The sequence below is a fragment of the Sminthopsis crassicaudata genome, chromosome 1, assembly GCF_048593235.1.
Source record: "Sminthopsis crassicaudata isolate SCR6 chromosome 1, ASM4859323v1, whole genome shotgun sequence".
Classification (NCBI taxonomy): Eukaryota; Metazoa; Chordata; class Mammalia; order Dasyuromorphia; family Dasyuridae; genus Sminthopsis; species Sminthopsis crassicaudata.
The window spans coordinates 612,217,975-612,240,533 of record NC_133617.1 but is presented as its reverse complement, the minus strand read 5'-3'; the positions used below and the strand labels follow the sequence as shown (position 1 = coordinate 612,240,533).

At 35.0% G+C, this 22,559-nt stretch overlaps 1 non-coding gene across 1 annotated transcript; it reads right to left on the bottom strand.

Moving 5' to 3' along the window:
- Window positions 1–13,487: 13,487 nt before the first annotated feature.
- LOC141552315 (U6 spliceosomal RNA) lies at window positions 13,488–13,592 on the bottom strand. Its single transcript, XR_012485121.1, has one exon. It is a non-coding gene; the product is annotated as a U6 spliceosomal RNA (small nuclear RNA).
- Between the last annotated feature and the right edge of the window lie 8,967 nt (window positions 13,593–22,559).

The following is a 22,559-nucleotide window of genomic DNA, read 5'->3' as shown; positions in this document are numbered from 1 at the left end:
TACTGTCTATCTACCCAGGTTACTTACACCTTCGGAATCTAATACTTAATGTGCAACAAGAAAATAGGATTTACACACATATATTGTATCTAGGTTATATTGTAACACATGTAAAATGTATGGGATTGCCTGTCATTTAGGGGAGGGAGTAGAGGGAGGGAGGGGATAATTTGGAAAAATGAATACAAGGGATAATATTATAAAAAATATTACTCATGCATATATACTGTCAAAAATTTATATTAAACAAAAGAACTAAGATGATCCACAAATTCCATCTACTTTGAGGATGTGGGAAGTAAAAGTGGACATTCTCTTACAGGGAAGACCAATATCCAAAAGGAAAATAGATTCCCTTTTCGCTTACTCTCTCCACTTTCAAGTCTTTCTAAAACCTCGGTCTCTAATCCGAATAGAGGTACCTTTCCTAGGTATCCTGTCTGGGAGGTCTCGGGATTCCCCAAGGCAGTCCAACTAACCTCTGACTCCTGGCGCTTTCTCCCCTCCCCTGGGGTTAGGAACAATTAGCCCCAGACCCGCGGTCAGTCGTCCGAGTCTCCAAAAAAGAAGGCAGCCACCGTAGGTCACCTTTTAGTCACTTCTGCTGTTCACTCCCCCTTATTTATCAAAGGCCACAATGCAGAGACATTCTCAAACGGTCACCCCAGGAAAACCTGTTCCGGCATGATTTTCTACAAATATCCCTTGGCACGAAGACATTATCATTATCATTATTATTATTGGTAAGGTAAAACGCTAAAGAAGACATTGGAAAGCTCACTGTAGGAATTATAGGTGTATAGGAACGGGATTATGGAAGGGATGGAAGCAATGATTCTGGGAAATAAAGAAAAAAAAAGAAAGAAAAAAAGGCTCTTTTTTTTTTTTTTTTTTTTCCCAGTGAAATCTGATTTGGAGACCGAAAATTGAAAATGAACCACGAAAATCTAAATGTGTCTTCCAGGCAGCAATACACAATGAGATTAATAATCATTTTGGAGCACTAATAGGGGGAGGAAGAACCAAATGGCAATCCGGCAAACAAAAGTCTTTTAAGTGCCGAGGTATTGGGGAGCCAGGGGGAGGTATGATTGGGGAAGGAGGGGTGAAAGGAGAGGACCCAGAATGCTTTGTTTATGCGAACCAGAGTCCCTAAATCTAAATCATTAGGGAAGCTATACCTCCAAAGCAGAGGCATTAGAAGAAGAAAATCAAACGAGGAACCAGTACCTTCCTGCTCCCCTCTTCACTGTCCTCCTCCCCACCCCCCGCCATCGGCCGCTTTAGTCTTCCCAGATATGCTCAGCCTTGAGGCTCCTTCCATTTCCTGCTCTCTCCCTTAACCTCCCCTTTCCCCCCTTCAGCCTCCCCCCCTCCATCAACAAACAATGCTGGAAGGTTGAAAGGAGAAGAGAGACAGAGACTTAGAGAGGCAAGCACGGAGACATCCCCAGGGTGAAAATCTGGAGGCGGAAAGAAACCCCAACTAGCTTTTAAAGCTAAAACAAGCACGATGCAACCAGTTTACTTGCATGTTTTCAATCTGCCTCACTGATTTGGATACGGTTGTGGGAGCGATATTGTAGACTGAGACAAACTATCCAAATCTCCCAAGCTCCCAAGAATTTGAAATTTTGTTTATGAACAATCCTCAATTAAAAACAATATTATTATATTCCAAATTAATTCATAAATTGCAGGGTGTGGTGAAGAGACATCTGTTTAATTTAAGCAATGAATATATGAGATCTTAGGCTGTTTGGGGGTCTACCGCTAAAGATTATTATCCATAACCCCCGCCCCCATGTCCCTGAAAAGAAATGGATTAGAGATGGTATCAAGCAGGATTATGAATTTACCGAGGACAGATGGAGCTGGATAGAATAATTTCAAATAACAAAGAAAATGGTTGGGACATAGTTTGATGCGAATTGTTAGTAAGAACGAACTGAGTTCTACACCCAAACTCAGGACAAATCCATCCGGATCTCTTCGTAGTAGTGCGTTACAATCTCTCTGCCCTCACCCAGCCCCTCACACTGAGAGGCTGAATTGTGACCTCGCAAAAGGTTCTGCCAGGCTTCTTTCCACGCTAGCAGAACGTTTTCCTGGAGTTTAGTCTAGTCTGCCCACGGACAAAGCCAATTTCTTTTAGCAGACAACCTCACCCCAATTAGTGCTTTGCAAGGAGGCATACACCTGCTCCAGGGAAGGTAGTGGCTGTAGTGGGTGGTGGTTTTGTTTTTGGAGGCGGGTGGGAGGAGTGTGTCAGACTTTGAATGCGACCTCTATAGGATAAACATCAGGAATATTTTCAGAGTACAGAAGTCCAAAGAGGTTTTTCTTGGTGTTTTTGCCTGTTGCTGCTTTCAGTATATACTGTCGACTTCCCCGAAATCTACCCCAAGCCCTGCTACCTCAGTCTTTTCCCATTCTGCCTTTTATTTAGCACAATTACACCCTTTGCAAAGTTTGAGACTCCCCTGGACATAGAGATATGATTTTGAAAGAAAAGAGAATGGCACAACGAAGCATGAGAGAATGGAATAGAGAGAATGAAACTGGTTCCAAGCGTCTTCCTTTTAAAATTTTAATTTTATTGACACGTCTCTGAAAGGTTTGTTTTGGTATAAAACAGATCTGCAAATTCCAAAAGCAAACACACGGACACATTGTGTATATCAGATGTTGGGTATAAAAATGGTTTATTGATTGAAATAATAGAAGCATTATTTTGATTTGTCTTGACATGATGGCTGATTTATAGATCTTTTCCCCATTGATTTCTTCGTGCTGTCCAGACACATGGAAATGATAAAATCTCACCAAAATGCACCTTCGTGCTAATCAGGAATAGAAGACGAGTATTATTAATTTATATCTTAGGTATTGCTTATCGTCATGGATGATGGGGGAAGAAAAAAGGGGCCTGCTCGGCCTTATTCTTCTGCTTGGATTTTTTCCTTAAAAAAAATAAGACATATTCACAAAGACACAGACACACACACACACACACACACACACACACACACACACACACACTCTAATGCATCTGTTTTCACTTTGCACTTTCAATGAGCTGAGAGGGACAATAGTGTGAGAAACATCTGAAAATATGAGGAGACAGACCTGCATGTGTGTTTCATTTCTCCGGGGTTAGGGGAGAAAACAACAAAAGGGACAGAGAGCAAACACATACAAACACCGCCCCCCGTTTCTATCCCCATCCCCCTCAACCCCAGCTTCCTTCACAAAGGGTGCGTTGACCCAGAGCTAGCACAAGGCAAATAAAATCGACGAGAATGGGTGGGGATAAGGAGAAAGGGAGGAGGAGATTCGGGAAAAGATCAAGAACAATTAAGAAGTAAACTAGAGCTGGGCAGGAGGAAAGGAAAGGTGGGGGGGGGGGAATGGAAGATATTCTTCTATTTCTAGATGGATATTTTAAAGTTTCTTTAAAACGTAACGAGGTGTTTGTTTGTTTCTCCCATTTCCGATTAGGTCAAATAAAAACTTATGTCTATTAAATCATTTAAGGGAGCAATCCCAGGGGAAGCTAAATCTGGAGTCTCTTAATTGCTCCTGTCTAGCCTTCGGGAAGGCAAGGGTTGATTTTCTTCCCTGCCTGTGGAACTGTTCTCTTCGCCAGTGGAACGCCTTGGAGCTGCCCCACTCCCAGATTAGGGATGGGCTAAGGAAGGAAAGACAAACAAGAGAGAGCGAGATAGCTTTGTTCAGTCACCAGACGGTGACCACGTTGCCCCCCCTCCCCGCCCTCTCCTCCACTCCCCAGGAAAAAAAAAAAAAAAAAAAAGACGCAGTGGAAAAGACCAGTGGGGAAAGTAAAAAGCTGGAGGAGCTGCGGGATTTAATGACAGTGAAAGTATTAAAAGGAATCGGATTGAGAGAGAGCAGGCGGGCGAGCAGCAAGGGAGGGAAAGGAGGAGGGGGAGAGTGAGCCTTACAGCATCTGTCTAATGCAGCCAATAGATGTAACATTAGTGATATTGGAGAGGGAGCTAGAGAGGCTGCAGCCGGCGGGTCGGGAGAGCTGGGATTACAAGGACCTTCCCAATCCGATTAGCCACTGCTCCTCTTCAGCCAGACCCTTCAACAAGGGAATCTTCTGGTGCACCACCCGGGTTGGCTCTGCGGGGGCCGCGGGAGCTTGCCAAAGGAAATCAGGGGAGATTCTGGGGCCGGAAGGGAACCTAGAAGACTGGGAGGGAATCTGTAGTAGAAGTGAAAGGAGAGTAAGGGGGAGTTGAGCAATAAAATGGGCCCTTGTCCTGGGCTACCCCTATCCCCTACTCCAGATTGCCCTTTTGCTTTCCTTTCGCAAAAGAAAGAGCCAAGTCCCTGGAGGGACTCGCCCAATTTTTGAGCCTGAATGTCCCAGAGGAGGGACCAAGCTCCAGAGGGAGGTTCCTGACTCTAGAGGATTTTTTTTTTTTTTTTAATGATTGATTTCTCAGCCTGTTGCTACAGCTGGCCTTAAAGGATGAGCCTGTCTCTCCAGAGCTTCTCCAGGGCGTCTTCATATGCATTTGCAAGGTTGACCTAGCTGGGGGGTATGAACTGTTTTTAATCATTTTAAGAACAATTTCAAACTTGGCACGGTCAGCTCCCTCCAGCTCCTCACCTCAGGCAGCCGAAGGAAGGAAGTTCATTCACTTGCAGTCGCTTCCTTATCTCGCCTCTGGCTGGAATGTCTTCCCTCTGCAGAGGAGGCTGCCTTCTCTCGTTGATTCCGGAGATAATTGGCCATCTCTCTCCTCTGATTACTTAAAATTTAGAAAACTTGCTCTCTGGAGTGCGCACAGCATCTTTCAACTACGTCTGTTTACCTCGGGAGATAGCCTCATAGTATGGAGGATTCTACCTCCTCCCAGCTTCTTAAAAAAAAAAAAAAAAAAAAAAAAAGAATAAATGATTAAAAAAATCAAAACAAACCTTCGAATGAGTACGCCCAATTTTATGCTTCATCTCCTCTGTGTGTATGTGTTAGATTCTCTCTGCCAATCGAAGGAAGAGAGCGTTTAGGGGCATTTGCAATTCCTTTTGTCACTTGCCACTCTCTCAGTATATAGATTTTACATATCATTTGTTTACCAAATTAGTTTCTGTTTCCTCATCCCAATAAGTGGGTAATGCATTCTTGGATTAATTGCCCTAGTAATGGAGGGCTGGAATGTTTAGCACAGTCACCAGATTTACACAAAGACTTAATAACAAGAATAGTATGATAGCTTAAGACTACTCAATATTCTTTGTTATCCTAAATCACCCTTGCACTCTTACTGAAAAAAAAACAAAACAAAACAAAACAAAAAACCACCACCACCACCACCACCACCACCAACAACAACAACAACAACAACAAAACCCTCAAGTTTTTCCCTCCAGGCACTATAACCTAGGTGAACATGGTAGGAAAGCAACCTTGTAGTTTAAGCAAAGTTGGCTGTATATACATCCTTGACTTCAGTTCTCCCAGTGACAGGATGCTTTTTCTGGCTATTATCAGTTTATTGCCACATCTCATCGATTAAATGCTATTTTCCCTATATGTCATTCATCCAAAGCATGATCTAACCCCACTGATTTGCACTGAATTTGTGAATTGTAAAATCAGTATGCTTATTAAAATTTAGGGAGGAATTATTTCAGATTAAAAAATATATATATCTTTAAGGTCCTTTTAGCTTTAGATGTTTTTTATTCCATGTGTTCCAATAAGTATTTTAAAATCTCTTAGTTATGTAGAAAACACAAGTTGCACACCAACTTCATATTTTCTTATTTGATTGAAAAGTGTAGTATGCAAGAAGACTTCAGCCTAACTTTTCTGATAACAAACTGGATTAAATCAATATTTATTCACATCTCAATAAAGGCATAAAAAAAATCCTTGATTCCTTGTTGGCCATTTATCCAGCTCCCAAATAATTTGGGATTTTTGTCCAATACAGTAATGATCTTGTTCTATGAAGAATAGGACTTTTTAAAAAAGAGTTATAAAGAATCTCTGAGATACTCATTTAATTCTTTATAGACTGATCAATTTCCTCTATTGTACATAAACATATACTCTCTATAGCCTTTTATCTCTACATTTATTTGCAGAAAATGCCTAGAAAGGAACTGTGCCCAATGTGTCCAATCTAGGCCTTTCTCTCCACTTGTGGTTAGAAACCAAAGGAATGTTGAGACTTCATGAATATAGGGAATGCAGGTGTATGCCAGGTAATGGAAATAATTTATGCTAGAATACTACTATTCTTCAGAATTTAGTTTTCTCTAGTTATAGATTTTAAAAATGTTGAAACTCTTCTCCCTCAACATACAATTCAAAATAAAGTTTATTCTATCACATCATCTTTCTAGATTAGAGGAATATATTAAACAATCTCAATTTAAATGTTTAAGGTAGGATTTGAACTAAGGTTTCCTGATTCTGAAATTTTATTGTCAAGCAATTTTCAGATAGGGAAATCTATCTACTAATGCAGTTGGCACTTTCTCCAAAATTTCTAGTCTTGGAAAAATATTTAGATAACTGATAGGTTAAATGGTTTGTTCAGGATGACACAGCCAGTTGTGTCTGAGGCATGATTTGAATCCAAGTATTCCTGACTTCAAAGTCTGTTCTCTATCTACCCATTATGATGCCTCTCTAACCCATCTATTATCCAATTTTTTTTAGTTGGATCAGATTCTTCATGACAAAAGCAAGAACTATTGGCTCATTTTACAAAAGAGGAAATTGAGGAACCCAGGGATAAGTGACTTGCTCAAGGTCAGACAACTAGTAAGTGTTGGAGGCCAGATTTGAATTCATGAAGAGTCTTACTAATTCTGGGCCTGGTGCTTTCTTCTAATATACTATTTATCTGCCCCATCTCTACCTTTGACTTGCTCTGTTTAATTAATTTGAATTATGACTACCAGCAGCCTCTGTATTTCCTGAATGAAGAATTCCTCCCCTTCCAACATGTGTAACATCTTATATCTTCAACCCCTTGCTCATTTTCATTGTCTGTCTCTAAATCTTTTTATTGTGTTCTTGTGGCAATAGGAATTACATGCAATATTTTGAGTGTATTTGAAATTAATGATTGAATCAAAAAGCATTTATTAAATACTTGCTATATTTCAAGTACTAGACTAAGTACTGGGGATACATATCACATTCAAAAACAGTCCATTCCTCCTGTTTATCTTTTGTCTGAAACCATTGCAATTAAGCATGGAATTGTTCAATACTTTTTTAAAAGATAATAGATATTTTTGGCTATAGTAATGCAAGGAGGTTATATGGTAAAGTGAAAGAAATAATCACTCAAAATGATAAAACTGATGATTCTTGAAATTTGGAATACTATGTTCAAGGATAGGATTTATTTTCTTTCTAATATCTTTCCTGTTGGTTTGGTGTTCAGTTACTTTAGTGGTGTTCAACTCTTTATAATTTGTCTTTTTTCTTTTTGTTGAGGCATTTGGGGTTAAGTAACTTGCCCAGGGTCACACAGCTAGGAAGTGTCTGACGTCAGATTTAAACTCAGGTCTTCCTGTCTCCAGGTTCAGGATTTCATCTATTGCACTGGACCGACCACCTAGGTCCCCATTTCCTGATAGTTTCTAACATTTTCTGGTTTTTTGGGGGGACAAGGCTAATGTCTTGAGGATAGCCTACAAGAATTCCTTTAATCTTTTCTTGAATTCATAGATACAGAGATTTAGAATCAGAAAAGAATCTTAGAAGCCATGTAGTCCATTGTCATCAATTTACTGATTAGGAAATTGAAACTGATAGAATAATGACTTGTCTGAGGATGCCTAGGAAGTAAGTAGTACAAGTGGGATCAGAATCCCATGTACTCTCACTCCAAATCCAGTGCTTCTCCCTAATCCCCCCTTCTTTTCCCATATGCCACATTACATTTCCAAAATGAAAAACCTACCAGCGCTTGATATTTTCAGGTGGTGTCTCATATGTTAGTATTAACTATCCTCAAATCTACTTAGTTTGTGATATCAGGCAAACTTAAGCCAGTCCAGGATTTTATGGTCACAGTTGTGATTAATAACTTAAAGTCCAACATCTTATAAGTCTATTCTCAATGATTCCTTTCAAGACTTTGTCTTTTCCTTCCACTCTAGTAGCTCCTTTCTCCTATTGGGGAGTTCCTCTCAGAACGTCTATTTTTCATTTTCTGGATTATGATATCATGTTCTGAAACTAATAGTTTCCCTTCCCTTTCAGTTCTTTTTTATGCATGGTCTCCCCCTTATTAAAATGTAAGGTCCTTGGGATAGTAACTATTTTGTTAATTGCTTTTATTTATATCCTCAGTACTTAACAAAGTTCATGGCACAAAATAAGTGTTTAATAAAATACTTGTTAACTTGAATTTTAAATTTACTGCATTGTTGACACTGAATTTCATTACTACTTTTCACTTGCTATTTCAATGTCATCATCAAACTTGGACATTTCATTGCACAATTCTTCCAAGTTATTTTAACCAAAGTTAAATGACTAACTTTAGCTCTTATCCTAGGGGAACCCACAGTTATCACTTCTATATTTAGCAAGGTTCCTGTTTTTTCCCTAATGTTTTGATAATCATCTAGAATTAGAAGGGCACTTGTAGATCTTGTTTTTTGGCCAATAACAATAGCTAATTTTATATAGTGTTTTAAAGTTTGCATAGAAATTTTCATATGTTATCCTAACAACAATTCTTGGAGGAGGTGTATTATCTTCATTTTTACAGATAAGAAACCTGAGAGAAATTAAGTGATTTGTCCAGAATTGAGACTGAATTGAAACTCAGTTTTTCAAGGCTCCAAGTCCAGTCCTCCATCCGCTATGATCTTATGTCTATGACAAAGCATTCTTTCTCCTAATCCCATGGTAACTTCATTGAAAGAAAGCAAAAATCAAAACAGACCTTATCCTTTGAAAGTCTAAGTAAATCACTTCCATTGATTTTTGCCTTTGTACTTATTGACCCCTCTAAAGAAGTGACTTATGTTAGAAGGAGATGATTTGCTTCATAGAAGCTGTGGTTGCTTTTTCTTCAATGGGATATGCTTATTTATTCAAGCAATGCTCATGTTATTTAAAGCAGAGTCTGTCAATTTACTGAGAATGGGAGAAAAACTTACTGATCTCTTCCTGGATCCTACTTCTTGTGGATGGAAATCATGGTGGCAACCTATGAATCTCCTATTCCAGTCGCCTTTCAGATAACAGATTATGTATTTTGGTCTCAGCCACAGAATTTTATTTTTTGGTTACTTCCTACATTTTAGACTGGTATTTTCCCATGAAGCTGATTTGCTTCTATCCAGCATATGACATTCTGTGTGCTTGTAACTATAGTGCACTTTTTGGGTAAATTATGTGAGGTTTCTTTTTTGAATTATGAACACTGAGGTCCTTTCCAGTTCTCTGATTCCAAGATTCTATTTGCTAAGTGGTATCTTTCAGCTAGGATTGGACCCAGACTCTGGAAGTCCTTCATTTGAATTCTCTCTCAGGCACTCATTAGCTATATAACCTCAGGCAAGTTTTAATCTCTATCAAAGTTTTATCATGCATAAAATGGGGATAATAATGACACCTACCTTAAAGCTAGGTGGGGATCAAACTAAATAAATTTAAGCAAATCTTAAGGCATTATATAAATGCTAGTTATCATTATAGTTATTGTTATAGCTATTATTATTCAATAGATTGCCATCATAAAACATACAGTTAAAAGGAACCATAAAGATCATCTATTTCAGTTCTAATTTGGAGTCCTTGAACTTAAAAAAAAAAAAAAAAGATACAAAAATTAGCATAATTGCTTTCCTTTGTAATGATATATATGTTATTTTATATAATAAATAATTATATAAATTATTTTGAAAAGACCAGAATGTTCCATGGGATCATGACCCACAGAAATGGTTTGAAGTCCATAATCTAGTCCAGCCACCTAAATTGATAGATGAGGAAATTGTGGCTCAGAGAGTTAAAGTAATTTGCTCCAAATTACGTAATTTTAAATGATAGCATAGGAGAACTTAAAATTTCAATCTTCCCAAAGTCTAAAGTAAAAATGGAGACAGAGAATTCAATCTTTCATCAATCCTTTTCATCCCTGAATGCACTCTTGCATTGTAAAAATTAATCCAGTCATGTGTGGCAGAAAAAGCCTGGATCTGAGAAATTGGTGCCTAGCCTGGTCTTGAGAAAATACATTAACCTTGCCATACCTTTGTTTCTTCTTCTGCCAAGGAGAAATAGTGATTTACATCCTCCTTTCTTCATAAGTTTGTCTCCTTTTCTACCTAATACCAAATGAGATACTGTATACTGAAGTGCTTTGAAAAGTATTAAATGCTAAACATGCAATACATTATGATTATTGTCATCAAGGGTTCCTACTGATTCTGAGGTTGATTTCCTGTCTTTGATATATTTGAAGAACCTCTTATTACTGACTTTAGTCTTCTACAAAGTGCTCTTCATTTCTCTCATGACTTCCTCATTTCTTGTTAGTACCTGATCTATTGCATTTTGTGGGTTTCTCTCTTTTCTTCATTGGACGATTTTTTAATATTTCAAAAAATTCTTCCTCCCACCCCTTCTGTAACATGATTGTCTTTTACTTTGCCAGCTAATAATGTAGAATTTTTATGAAATGTCAGGCCTTTTCAATATATGACATACACTTTCCCTTGGCATCCAATAAAACATTTTTGAATACCTCTAACCTTCCAGTAGCCTTTTATTTTTTAATATTACATGTATACATGTATATGTATATATATATATATATATATATATAGTTAATAAATGACCATAGTTAATTGATATTTTTGTTCTAAAACTTGTGTTGCTGTGGGATGGATAATTTTGGCTTTGTATACTTTTCATAAAAATCAATCATTTTGCTATCACTTTCTTGTAATATTTTGGTTGCAGTATTCCTTGAACCCATTTTTGTCCATTTCTCAGAACTATTAGAGAAAAGGGGAAAAACACAACAATTTTAGTATAATTCCTTTTTAGTACATCTCCCTCATATGTTTCTTCAAAAAGCAAATTTTTTTCAAAAATTTTCAAAAATCAAAACATGATTTATGGTTGATTGCTTTAATACATTTGCCATGAAAGAATGATGATTGCAGTATTGTTACATCTCAGAATTTTAAAGAAGTGAACAAAAGTTTTACAAAATATTTTGGTTCTAGTTTTTCTTCCATATGTAAGGGGAAAATTTAGAATACTTCCTTTTGGGCATTATAAAGGAGCTCTCGTGATATTCCTCCCAGAATATTTGATCTGGCTAGGTAAAAGAAGAGAGGGCACCTGTAGAAGAAGCATTTCTGACAATGTAGCAGGTGAGAGGTACATAAAGTTTTTTGAACAGTCTTATTTTATTTTATATATTGAAATGCCTTGTTGATGATTATTAAATTAATAAAAAAATTAGTTCAAAAGTTTCCTTAAGTCACTTATATAGAAAGTTAAGGAAATGTGCTTTTTCCATCATCATAGAACTCCATGTCTACAAAATGTTTGACAAAATTTAACTAGAGGTTTTTAAAAAATAGAATTCAGAAAATTTTATTATATATTCTAAATCTACCTGCTATTTTATGATTAAAGACATAAGACTTTCCTAACCATTGAAATAGAGGTATCCTGAGATTGCACTTAGGATTATATATTACCTATTAGCTTTCTAGAATGCTTGGAATTTGCGTCTCTAATTTCTCACTATGAATTAAGGTCTTGAAGTTCCCTCTTAAAATGAAAAACAAGATATCCAAGAGAGATAGTACACTTTTCCATTGTGACTTTGGCTTAATTCATAACTTAGGTCATGGAAGCTCTCAGGGTATAAAGTAAGAGAACATAGCATAGGTAGTTTTGATAGAGATGATCACAAGAGATCCAAAGAAAGAGAGTGAGGGTATATAGGGGGCAGAATTGTGTAATTTTTAAATAGAGATTAAAAAATAATTGATTTCAACATTATGAGAAAGATAAGAGGTCAAAATTATTCATGCTTAGTGATAGCAATAGGAGATAAATTTCAGCATCCTAGCACATACACATGAAGATTTTACAAGGTGGCTAATAAAAAGGAAGAAAGATTAGATTGAAAATCATTTCAAAAAATCTTCTTGAACTTGCACTGCCTTGCCTGTGATATGATGTGATGTGTGTGTGTGTGTGTGTGTGTGTGTAGACTTATATTAATCCTCTCTGTATACAGACATAATTCACAATTTTGCCAGAATCATAGGTACCCCAAATCATAGTCAGGGGAGTCTACTCTTTTTAGTCTAATTCAAATAGACTTTTACTTAAATCATTACACATGACTCAAATAAATTTTAGTTGAGCCTGCAAAAAAATCTATAATAACCTCTAGTAAAATCTCATTACAGTAAATTGGGTTCTACTAAACTGAAGTTTGCAAAAATCTGAACAGTCTGGCCTGACATTTACCTTTATTCAAAACTTTTTTATTCATAGAAATTATGGGAATAATGAATAGAAACCTGCAGGTATAATATTTTAAAAATATACATTTTTAAAACCTGCTTTGTAGTACTCACATATATATTAGATTCTCAGTTTCTTCATTTGTAAATTGAGAGAGTTGGAACAGATTTACAAGGTCCTTTCCAAAATGAATCCTATGACTTGCATTTCTGTAATTGGTATGGTTATTAATTACCTCACACTAGGCAATATTCTTTTAGTCTAATTTGAGTTACTAGATATAAGTTGAGATTAACATATTTCTTTTAAAAATGTTCTGTGATTTGAACTTTTCATCAACTGCTTACCCCAGTTAGGGAAACTCTATTCAATTAGTCAAAATCAATATAATTTCATATACACTGTAAATTACAATGTTTCTGCTACAAAATATGAACTTAGTTATAACTAAATTTTACTTAATTTAAATTTTATTTTTTAAAATTCTGAACTAACACTTTTTCTGTATATAGCAGAACACAAAAAGATTCTATATGATATTGTGAATCTCCAACCTATGCTGTTTTTAAAAATATATATTAAAATTCATACTTTCTTTTAAAATTGTCTTTCCTTCTTGCTTATTTGAACTTTCTCTAATTCTCTTCAGTGGTGCCGGTAAAATGTCCAGTAGTGACTGAAACACTGGCATTACACTGGGATGAAGGTTATGGATTTCAGTCTTGACTGTCCTGTCAAGGCAAGGCCTTGAATTCATAGAATTTTAAAGATGAGAGGAAATTTAGAAACCATCTGGTCAAATCCTCTCATTTTTAGAGATGAGGACATTGAATATCCTCATCTACAAAAAATTTTAGTGGATTTAGAGTCAGAGGTAATATGTTCTAAGTTTGTCTCTGATGCTACATGTATGGTCTTAAACAAATAATTTTATTTTTGTGGAACTCATTTACTTTTTTCTTTCTTACTTTTTAATATGGAATACTTCATGAATTAGCATGTCATCCTTGCCCACAGGCCATACTAATCTCTGCTATTGTTCCAATTTTAAAATATGTACTTCCTAAGCAAGCACTGTAATTCATTTTCCATATTTGTAAAATGGGGATGTTGGATTACATTAGTAAAGTCAAAGTCCATTAAAAATGAAGCTCAGTAAGCCATACGTGAGGGCCATATATTTTGTTTTAAAATGTAATATTACCAATATTTTATTGTATTCTTACTTGTTTTGTTGAATATTACAGTTACATTTTCATATAGTTTGGGTCACACTTGGGAATGTGGTTGACACTTTTGGATTCAATAGCTTCTTTCATTCAGCTCTAGAGTTATGTCCTCCAATCTCTCTTACATTCAGTTTCCTCAGTTGTAAAGTAGGCTAATGATATTTATACTACTTACTTAAGAGGATTATTGTGAGAAAAAGAAAGTGTTTTTTGCAAACCTTAAAAGACAAATTCAATGCTATAAATTATTTGAGATAATATCATGCAATGGAAGAAGGTTTAGATTGGAATCCAAGGTTCTAAGTTTCAATTCAGAATCTTCTATTTATTATCTGTGTAACACTTAACTTCTCTAACAGAGTTTTCTTATTTGTAGAAGGAGGAGTGCCTGAAAGTCCTTTCTGTGTTTGAACTGATTATCCAATTATTAAGTGGCAGAACCAGAATTTGTACCCAGGTCCTCTGGCTCTAAGTCGGTTCTCTTTCCAAATCATTTTATCTCTCAGCATCTCAATTTCCTGCTCCATAAAGTTAGAGGGTTGGACTAGGTAATCTCCAAAGTCTTTTCCAGCTCTCAATCCTGTGATACTATAAAAAAGATTCTGACAATGATAAAAACCTGTCTGTTTGCTGAACCAAGAATCAGGATCATTATTTTGTGACCATGAATTTACAGGAGCTTCTCATCGCTTTATTTATTATTCTGCTATCAAATCTTCATTTACCAATCTGCTTTGTGACTTTTGGCAATGCACTTTCTTATTGAAAATATAAACCAGTGTGTATAGCTTAGAAAAGTTCCATGCAGTTGCAGCTTTCCCAAACTGAGATAGCAAATCTGCAGCTAAGGCCAGCAGCCTGAAAGGCACAATTTCCTATGTTCCATTTCTTGTTTAAATACATGATTCCTTAAAGGATTGTGCCATCCTAGCTGGGAGAAAAGAAAGAAAATTTCTTGGAATATAGCTATAGTAACATGACTTCTGTGAAAAAATTCTTTTAAAAAACAAACAAACAAACAAACAAATAAATAAATATTTGTTGGCACTGGCATCCAGTGGAGGTTTACTGGAGTGAAGGCCTTCCTCCACCTTCCTCAACTTCTCCCTGAACTCCACCAGCTCCCTTGAATCAATATATTCATCAGCAAATATAATCTGTGTTAGCCACTGTTACAGTCCTGAAGAAGAATGGCTGCTGGGGCTATGGGCTAAGAAAATCATGAAAAGCCTTTCCTCTGCTTGGAGATAATTATCATTCTTCTAAGTTTGGATCAGATTAATGATAACAAAAAATTTAGCAAAATAAAGATAATTGAATCGCTGCTAATTTTTAACAGATACATTTCCATCCATCTTTTCCTTTTGTTCTTTAACACATCAATTTTCTATTCTACACAAATGCCCTTATTATCCCATACAAATGGAAAGTCTTTGTTATTGATGGTACAGATTTGTGTCTGGTGTGAGTATGGCTTAAAAACAGTGTTGAAGCTTCAAGGGTATATTAGAGATCACCTGATACAAATGGAAGCAAGATACCTGTGTTCAGTTCTTTACTGTCTTTGAATCTCAGCTTCTTTCCTTAATGGTAATATTTGCATAAGCTACTTCACTGAATTATAATGAAGTAAGTACTTTGTCAACTATAAAGGTCTATATAAACCTGTTATTATCATTATCACACTACCATCATTATCATCATCCTTGCCACCTTCTTCCTCTTCCTCCTTCTTCTCCTCCTCCTTCTCTTCTTTCTCCTCCTTATCATCATCAACCATCAACAAAGTATCTTGCTAAAGTCATATAGCTAGTTAGTAGAACTTGAACTGAAGTCTCCTGACTCCGAGGGTGTTACTCTTTCACTGTTAAAGGATTCAAATCATATGTGTGTGTGTGTGTGTGTGTATATATATATATATACATATATATATATATATTTATATTTATATATATATATATATATTTATATTTATATCTTCTTGGGATGTTTTGGAAAAATATTATTCATGTTTAGTTGAATTTTAATTCAACTTTTATTATGAGTAAAGGCCACAGAGAGACAAAGATTGAAAGACAGATATACATACAGAGACAGAGGAGAGAGAGAATATAAATAAATAGGATAAATAAAAATATATACTGTATGCCTTATTTGATATTTTCAAAGACAAGGCCAAGTAGCATTATATTTTTATGCTTTATTATTTAGAAAATGAATTATGCATAAACTGTTCTCAGAATATCAGAACAACTCATTAACATAGCTACAAGGCTTCCCAATAGCTTTTTTTTTTTTTAATTTAAAGAAGTGAAGAATATGTGTATAGGCAGTAAGGACAGGTGTAAGGGTTGAAGATTAGGTTATTTTTGGTCACCTTGAATGGTCAAATTGTCAGCATCATGATGTAAGTAGCCAAAAACTCTGGATAAACTCCCCTGCTTGGTCATCATGACGCAGTCAAAAGAGAAATAGTAAAAGATAATTCAATTGAATCATGTAAACAGATTTTCCCCCCTTAGTCTCCTCCAAGGAGAATTTGATTTAAAGTAATTATACTGTCAATTTGAACAAAGGATCGAAATTAGACTATGATAATTTTTCTGCAATTATACATATTTGCTCCAAATTATGTTTACTAATATATTATTAATCTTTGGAATTACAGAAGCATAACTATCATTCATTCACTCAATTAGCATTTTTAAAGGAAGGACAAATAAAATATCCTAAGGGTCAATGAGGCCTGTTTGCTGACTTGGGGCAAACCTTCTCTTTGCATTTTAAGCCCTTTGAGGGCAGTGAATATTTTTTGTACTTCCAGGTACCTTCTGTAGTACCTAGCATATATTAATCCTTTACAAATGTGTTGAACTGAATTGAATATTAGTCCACTAGAACTTGATTAAAAGTTACTCCAAGTGATCCTACAAGTTAGCTGACTAACTTACAAACAAATTGACTAGTTGTATTAATAGAAGAAATTTCTCCACTGGCATTCTCCATATTAATGAAATCAAAGACGTGGACAAAAAAAAAAAAACTTCCATCAGAAACAAAATAGTTGGGGAGAATTAAAATAGAGTGTCTAAACTGACAAAAATGATAACATTGGAGATGAGGACATTAGCAAATTTAATTCACATTCTAATTCCTACCTATTTTTCTACATGCCAAAAAAGGCAATTTTGCAAGCTAACATATATAAAGGATTATTTTGTATTGAAATATTTATTAAAGTACTAAACCACTTAGATATTTTTGATAGTCTGTGTGAGATCTCATTCATTTTTAATCCAGTAAAACTTGAATACATAAAATAATTTCATCTGATAGTGATATATACATAGTCCTAATGTTTATATTTTCAACTTTTCAAAATTCCAAAAATTTACAGCAAACTAAATTTAACTCATTTTTGCTAAGGATACTGGAGGCCCACTTTTGTATTCTGAATGTCAGCACCAAAGAACATTTGATAAAATAAGTTTTATATGTTATTTATGAGGAAGACACTTAAGGATTTAAATAATTCTTTAAAATATTTACATTTTTTCCCTCCTGACTTTTTGTTGTACACTGTGTTTTATAGAGCTTCTTTTGTATTTGATGGAGATTTCAAACTAGAGATTTATAGTTCAACACCTCACCACAAATTTTGTAAATATTCAGTGGGGGCTTGGTCCTGGAACATAAACACTTCTTCCTATTGAAGGTCTGAAGAAAAGCAGAGCTCTCATTTATTATGTGATATCCAGAAGACTAAAGAGATGTGGGACTCCCTCCCCCTACAACCTCAGCCCCAGGAACATCTTCTTCAGCAAGAAAAATGAAATGTCATCATGCTGAGGTGAATCATAACGAATGTGATGTCTTGGCTGACACTGAAAATAAATGAAAGAAAGTTGTGAGAAATATTGGTGATTTTTTTCCCTAGGAGATTGGGAACAGCTTTATAAATTAAACAGTATGTGATGACAGCTTAGGGGCAGTAAGTAAACTACTCAGCAGATAATCACCATGGAAACTAAAAAAGTTTAACCATCAGCAAACTAAAATAAGTACTTTTGAATTTAGCAGTTAGATAGGACAATATAGAATATTTTAAAAAATCTCTTCTTGGTGAATTGATAATGAAGAAAAAAGATACAATTGGAGAGTGCATAACTTTAAAAGTCCAGAAAAGAAGAGCCATCGAGTCTAGGTATGATTAAAAAAATAATAATAACAATAGCAACAATAGTTTATATAGCATTTAAAGTTCATAAAGTGATTTAGCTATGTTGACTCCTTTGATGTATGTAAGTTCTCCTGTTCCAAATGTTATGTCTGTATTCAACATTTCTATGTTTTAATTCTGTAAAGCAGGATTTATAGATTTTCTACATATTTTATTTTATTTCCTATGTTACACATGAGAAAACGAAGGGTCAGAGTAGTGAAATGGGATTAAGATGTAGAACTGAAAGGAATCTCAAAGACCATCTCATCAAATTCCCTCTTTTTACAAAACTGAGGCCCAGAAAGGTTGTGTCATGCTTTAGAGTGTTAGGATTTGAAGTTGTTTCCTCATATTAGAGCCAATGCTCTTTTCATCATATTCTTAAGTGACTTATTCAAGGTTGCACAGGTGGTAGGAGATAAAGATGTCACTAAAACACAATTCTTAAGGCTCTAAAACCAGAGCATGTGTGTCAAGTTTTGTAGAATATTTGTTCAGGTTGCCTTAGGCAAAACTATGATTTTCATTACTTCCATTTCCCCTTTCTGGACTCTATTCTCCTTTTTATTGTTCCCCTTGCTTTAGGGGCCCTGGTATGCTATACTTTCTTTACATTTCTTTTCGTCAGAAAATTGAAAATTTTAAAGGGATTCCCAGTGAATCAAGAATACTTTATCTGAGGTTTATAGACTTATTTTTCTTATATTTTGGCAACCATATTTCAGTATAATTGATTTCCTTTGTAATCCTGTGAATTTTATGCATTTAAAAACTATACTCTGAGAAAGGGTCCATGGAATTTATCACACTGCTAAAAAGATAGATACTAAAATAAAGCAGGTGAAGAATCCCTCCTATAGAAGCTACATTCTTCAGAGATTCCTAATTGTGGATGATATTATGATGATTTCATCAAGCTCTGGAATTGCAATTGGCTAAATGAGTTGTGCAATCGCTCCAAAGAGTTCAGTTTAACTATACATATAGGAAAAGCCAAATGGATGAGAAATGCTTGCTGTCCATTAAAAATGTGTAAAACAAAGGTATGGATAGACCATCTAATTGGTCCAACACTATGTATATTTTAGATGTACATTCCAAGTGGGCAATGGATTGGGTCTAGAAGGGAATGGCAAGAAGAGGCTGGATTGTATTTCAGATTCATATTGCATTTTTTCCAGTGTTATTATTATGAGAATGAAAGTCATGAAATGCCATAATTTCTGAAGAATTAAAATTATGACATTTAAATGGTAATGTACATAATAATAATGATGACAGTACCCAGAAAAGCATGATGGGAGAAATAAGAATACAGTATGTTGTTAATGGAAAATTGCACACACAGCAGATGCCAAAAAAATTATCTTCAAAGATATATATGAGTGGAAAAGAAAGTGTACTGGCCATACAGAATAAACAAGGGATAGCTAATAGCTTGCTTGTTCCACCATTACCCACGTACTGTCAGAAGATATAAGGGAGAACTTTGGAGGGAACACTCCTGGAGGATAGCCTCCTGGAGGATTTGCAATAGAACAGGTATGAGAGTTTTCTATTATATAAAAATATGGATGGGTAAAGCTTTGTACCAATAATGGGGGTATCCATATCAAAGAGATTGCATGTAATTATTGGAGCATTGATAAAAATATAAATTATTACTAAGTTTCAGTGTATTATCCTTCTGTCCAGAATTTGTATTTTAATAAGAACAGTGAGAGGAAGTCTCCAAAATATGTGAAATTTCTGACTGGATAGAAGTGGGTAGGAACTTGATTTCTCTATAATTATTTTATGAAGGCAATTTCTTATTCTACTCTAAGGTCATCTGGCATCTATTTCTGGATCTAACAGCAAAAAGTTAGCTTATACCTGACTGCTGCCAACTCTGAGAGCTCCCTATCCAAGCCTGAAGCAAATTTGGAGAATAAATAACCTTGAGAACTAGCATATGATAGAGTTGTCCATGAAATACTGTCATCTTTTCTGATTATCATCTTTTCTAAGAGAACATTTCAAAAGGTTATTTGGCACTAGGTATAGGGGAGTCCTTGCAAATATGCCCAGCAATTTGTCTAGCTGCAGAGTAGCTGGCCTGAGATAACTTGCTGCTTAACATTGTCAGAGGAAAGTCAGTTTTATTTTGGCCCAAGTTGCCCAAATCCTTGATTTAATTCTTTTCTTTGCAAATGGCTAAATTTTGTTACCACTGGTTTATTTAATGCTGTACCTCAACAACAAGGTTAATAAATGTGAGTGACTTGTCTATACAAGGTTAATAGTTCAAATGACTCAATTAAAAACACAACTGAATTAACTGACTTCTAATGGTTACTGGTCATTTTGATTTCATATAGAATCAGCCTATAAATTAAGTTAGTAATTTTAATCATTTACAATTTTGAAGGCATTATAGTTTAGTTCCACACCTCTGTAAAAGTAACAATATTTGAACACTGTTAAGAGACAAAATATAGCTTTATTGATCCTTGATGTTAAAACACTTTATTTGGAATAGAATGGCCAGAACCAAGGAAATTTATTTTGTATAGTGGCAAACTACTTTTTGTTCCATTCTCCCAAATGAAACAAAAAAAATAAACAAAAAAAAGCCATGATCTATAATCTTAATCTCACATAATAAGCACTTCAATAAATATGTTGAATTGTATAAATTTCATTTAAATGGAATTTGATCTGATTTTTAGTTGACAAATATCTTTTGGGAAATGGAAGTGAATATTTGCAAGGTAAAGGCTCTCAACTAATATTTCACATTAAAACATTTCCCTTAATTCCATGTCAAAATGTTCTTTAACATTGTTTAAAAATATTTTGAGTTCTAAATCCTATCCTCATCTTCCTCTCCCACTTTTCCCATTTTGATGCTTGGAAATAGCTGAATATTATATATCATAAATCTTTAGTCATGTACCAGAGAGCTGAATTTTCACTTTTCATCTGGATATCTAGATGTGATCAAGTAATCAGCTGAAATCATCTGTGATCTGAAGATCTGAAATAGTTTCTCTCATGCTTTGTAGTGACAATGTTTTTCTTTTTGTTCTGGGAGCCAAAGGTGAAAATCTGAAAGGTTATAGTTCAATCTTCACATTTTTATGACCCTGTTAGCCTGTCTAAGGACAGAATATAAGATTGGTATTCAGATGACATTGTCTGGTTCGTAGCCTCTCCAATGACTTGATAAGTCACTCACCCTTGCTCCTTTTTTCTACATTTACTGATTGGGACTTTCCACTATGTAATTCAAAAATATATCAAGTCCCTTTGAATCCTAGTTTATATAAAGATAAGAGTTAATTATTGCTTCTATAAATAATGAAATATTGTTTGATAATCAGTTTTATTATTTTCTACTCCTCCATCCTAAAAATTAGTATAGTATCCAATTTAAGTAATTTTAGTCAGAATCGAATAAATATTTATTTCAAATATATCTCTATGTTAATTTATACATACTAACAAATCAGAAAAATAATACTGCATAATAGTCCTTAGAAATCTCTATTTCTTCTTATCTGTATGTGTGTGTTCCTTTAATAATTAACATTTCAAAAGGTTGTTTGGCATTAGGCATCAAGGAGTCTTTGCAAAGACCTGGCACAAGAACGTATGTGGAGATAGCAAAAGGTTGGATCAAACCTTTTGAAGGCAAATAATCATGCCCAATCCAAACAAATGTTTCATAAAGCTTGGAAAGAGCGGCTTAGCATGCGAACCTTAAAAAAATTGGGGGGGAGGGGAGGTATTTCCCTAGAGTCCAGGAAAGGAAAAACCAGGAGGCAATATCTCAGATTTCCATTCCAACCATCATTTCACTGTTCAGTCTCAGCCATGGATTTATTTAATTTTGTATTTTCATGGGAGAAATTTCTTAAACACATATGATCTTTACAGGTATGTATTTGAGCAGAATATGCTAGGTGATTATGTTTTATAAGGAGGTGGATTGATACTTTTTTTATCTGAAGAGTTTGTACATTTTTAATCAAAAGATCTAAATTACAACTATAATCATGTGGAGTCGCATTCTGTTTATACATTCTACTTGTAGAGTCCGTGGGTTTCATTTGCACCTGCCAATGACTTACTGATAAATATCCATTGGTGGGAGCTTAGCAGCACTGGGCCAGAGGGTTAGATAAATACCACATGACATACTAAGCATTGAAGGCTAGTATTTTCTCAGTTCTTTTTGGAAACTTTGGCATCCACAAGCTTTGCCTTTAAGATAAGTGAGAGAGAAGTTTGGGCTCTTTGCCATATAAAGCATATAAATAGATTAAAACAAAACAAAACAAAAACCAATGCATGTGCAAAAGCAGGCTTCCATTATTGTCTGTTTCTTAACCTTCTCCTACATATATATATATATCTATATATCATGAATAAGTTCAGTTTTGTAGTTGAATTTTAATTCTAAAGTTACCACAATGACTGCTGAAGTTTATAGGTCTCATTTTATATTATATTTCGGCAGGGAAATAGAGAATATAATCAAAATCTGACCTTCCACTTTAATTACCTAAACAGAGAATTTGCTTACTTTACTTTGGGAACGGATGTG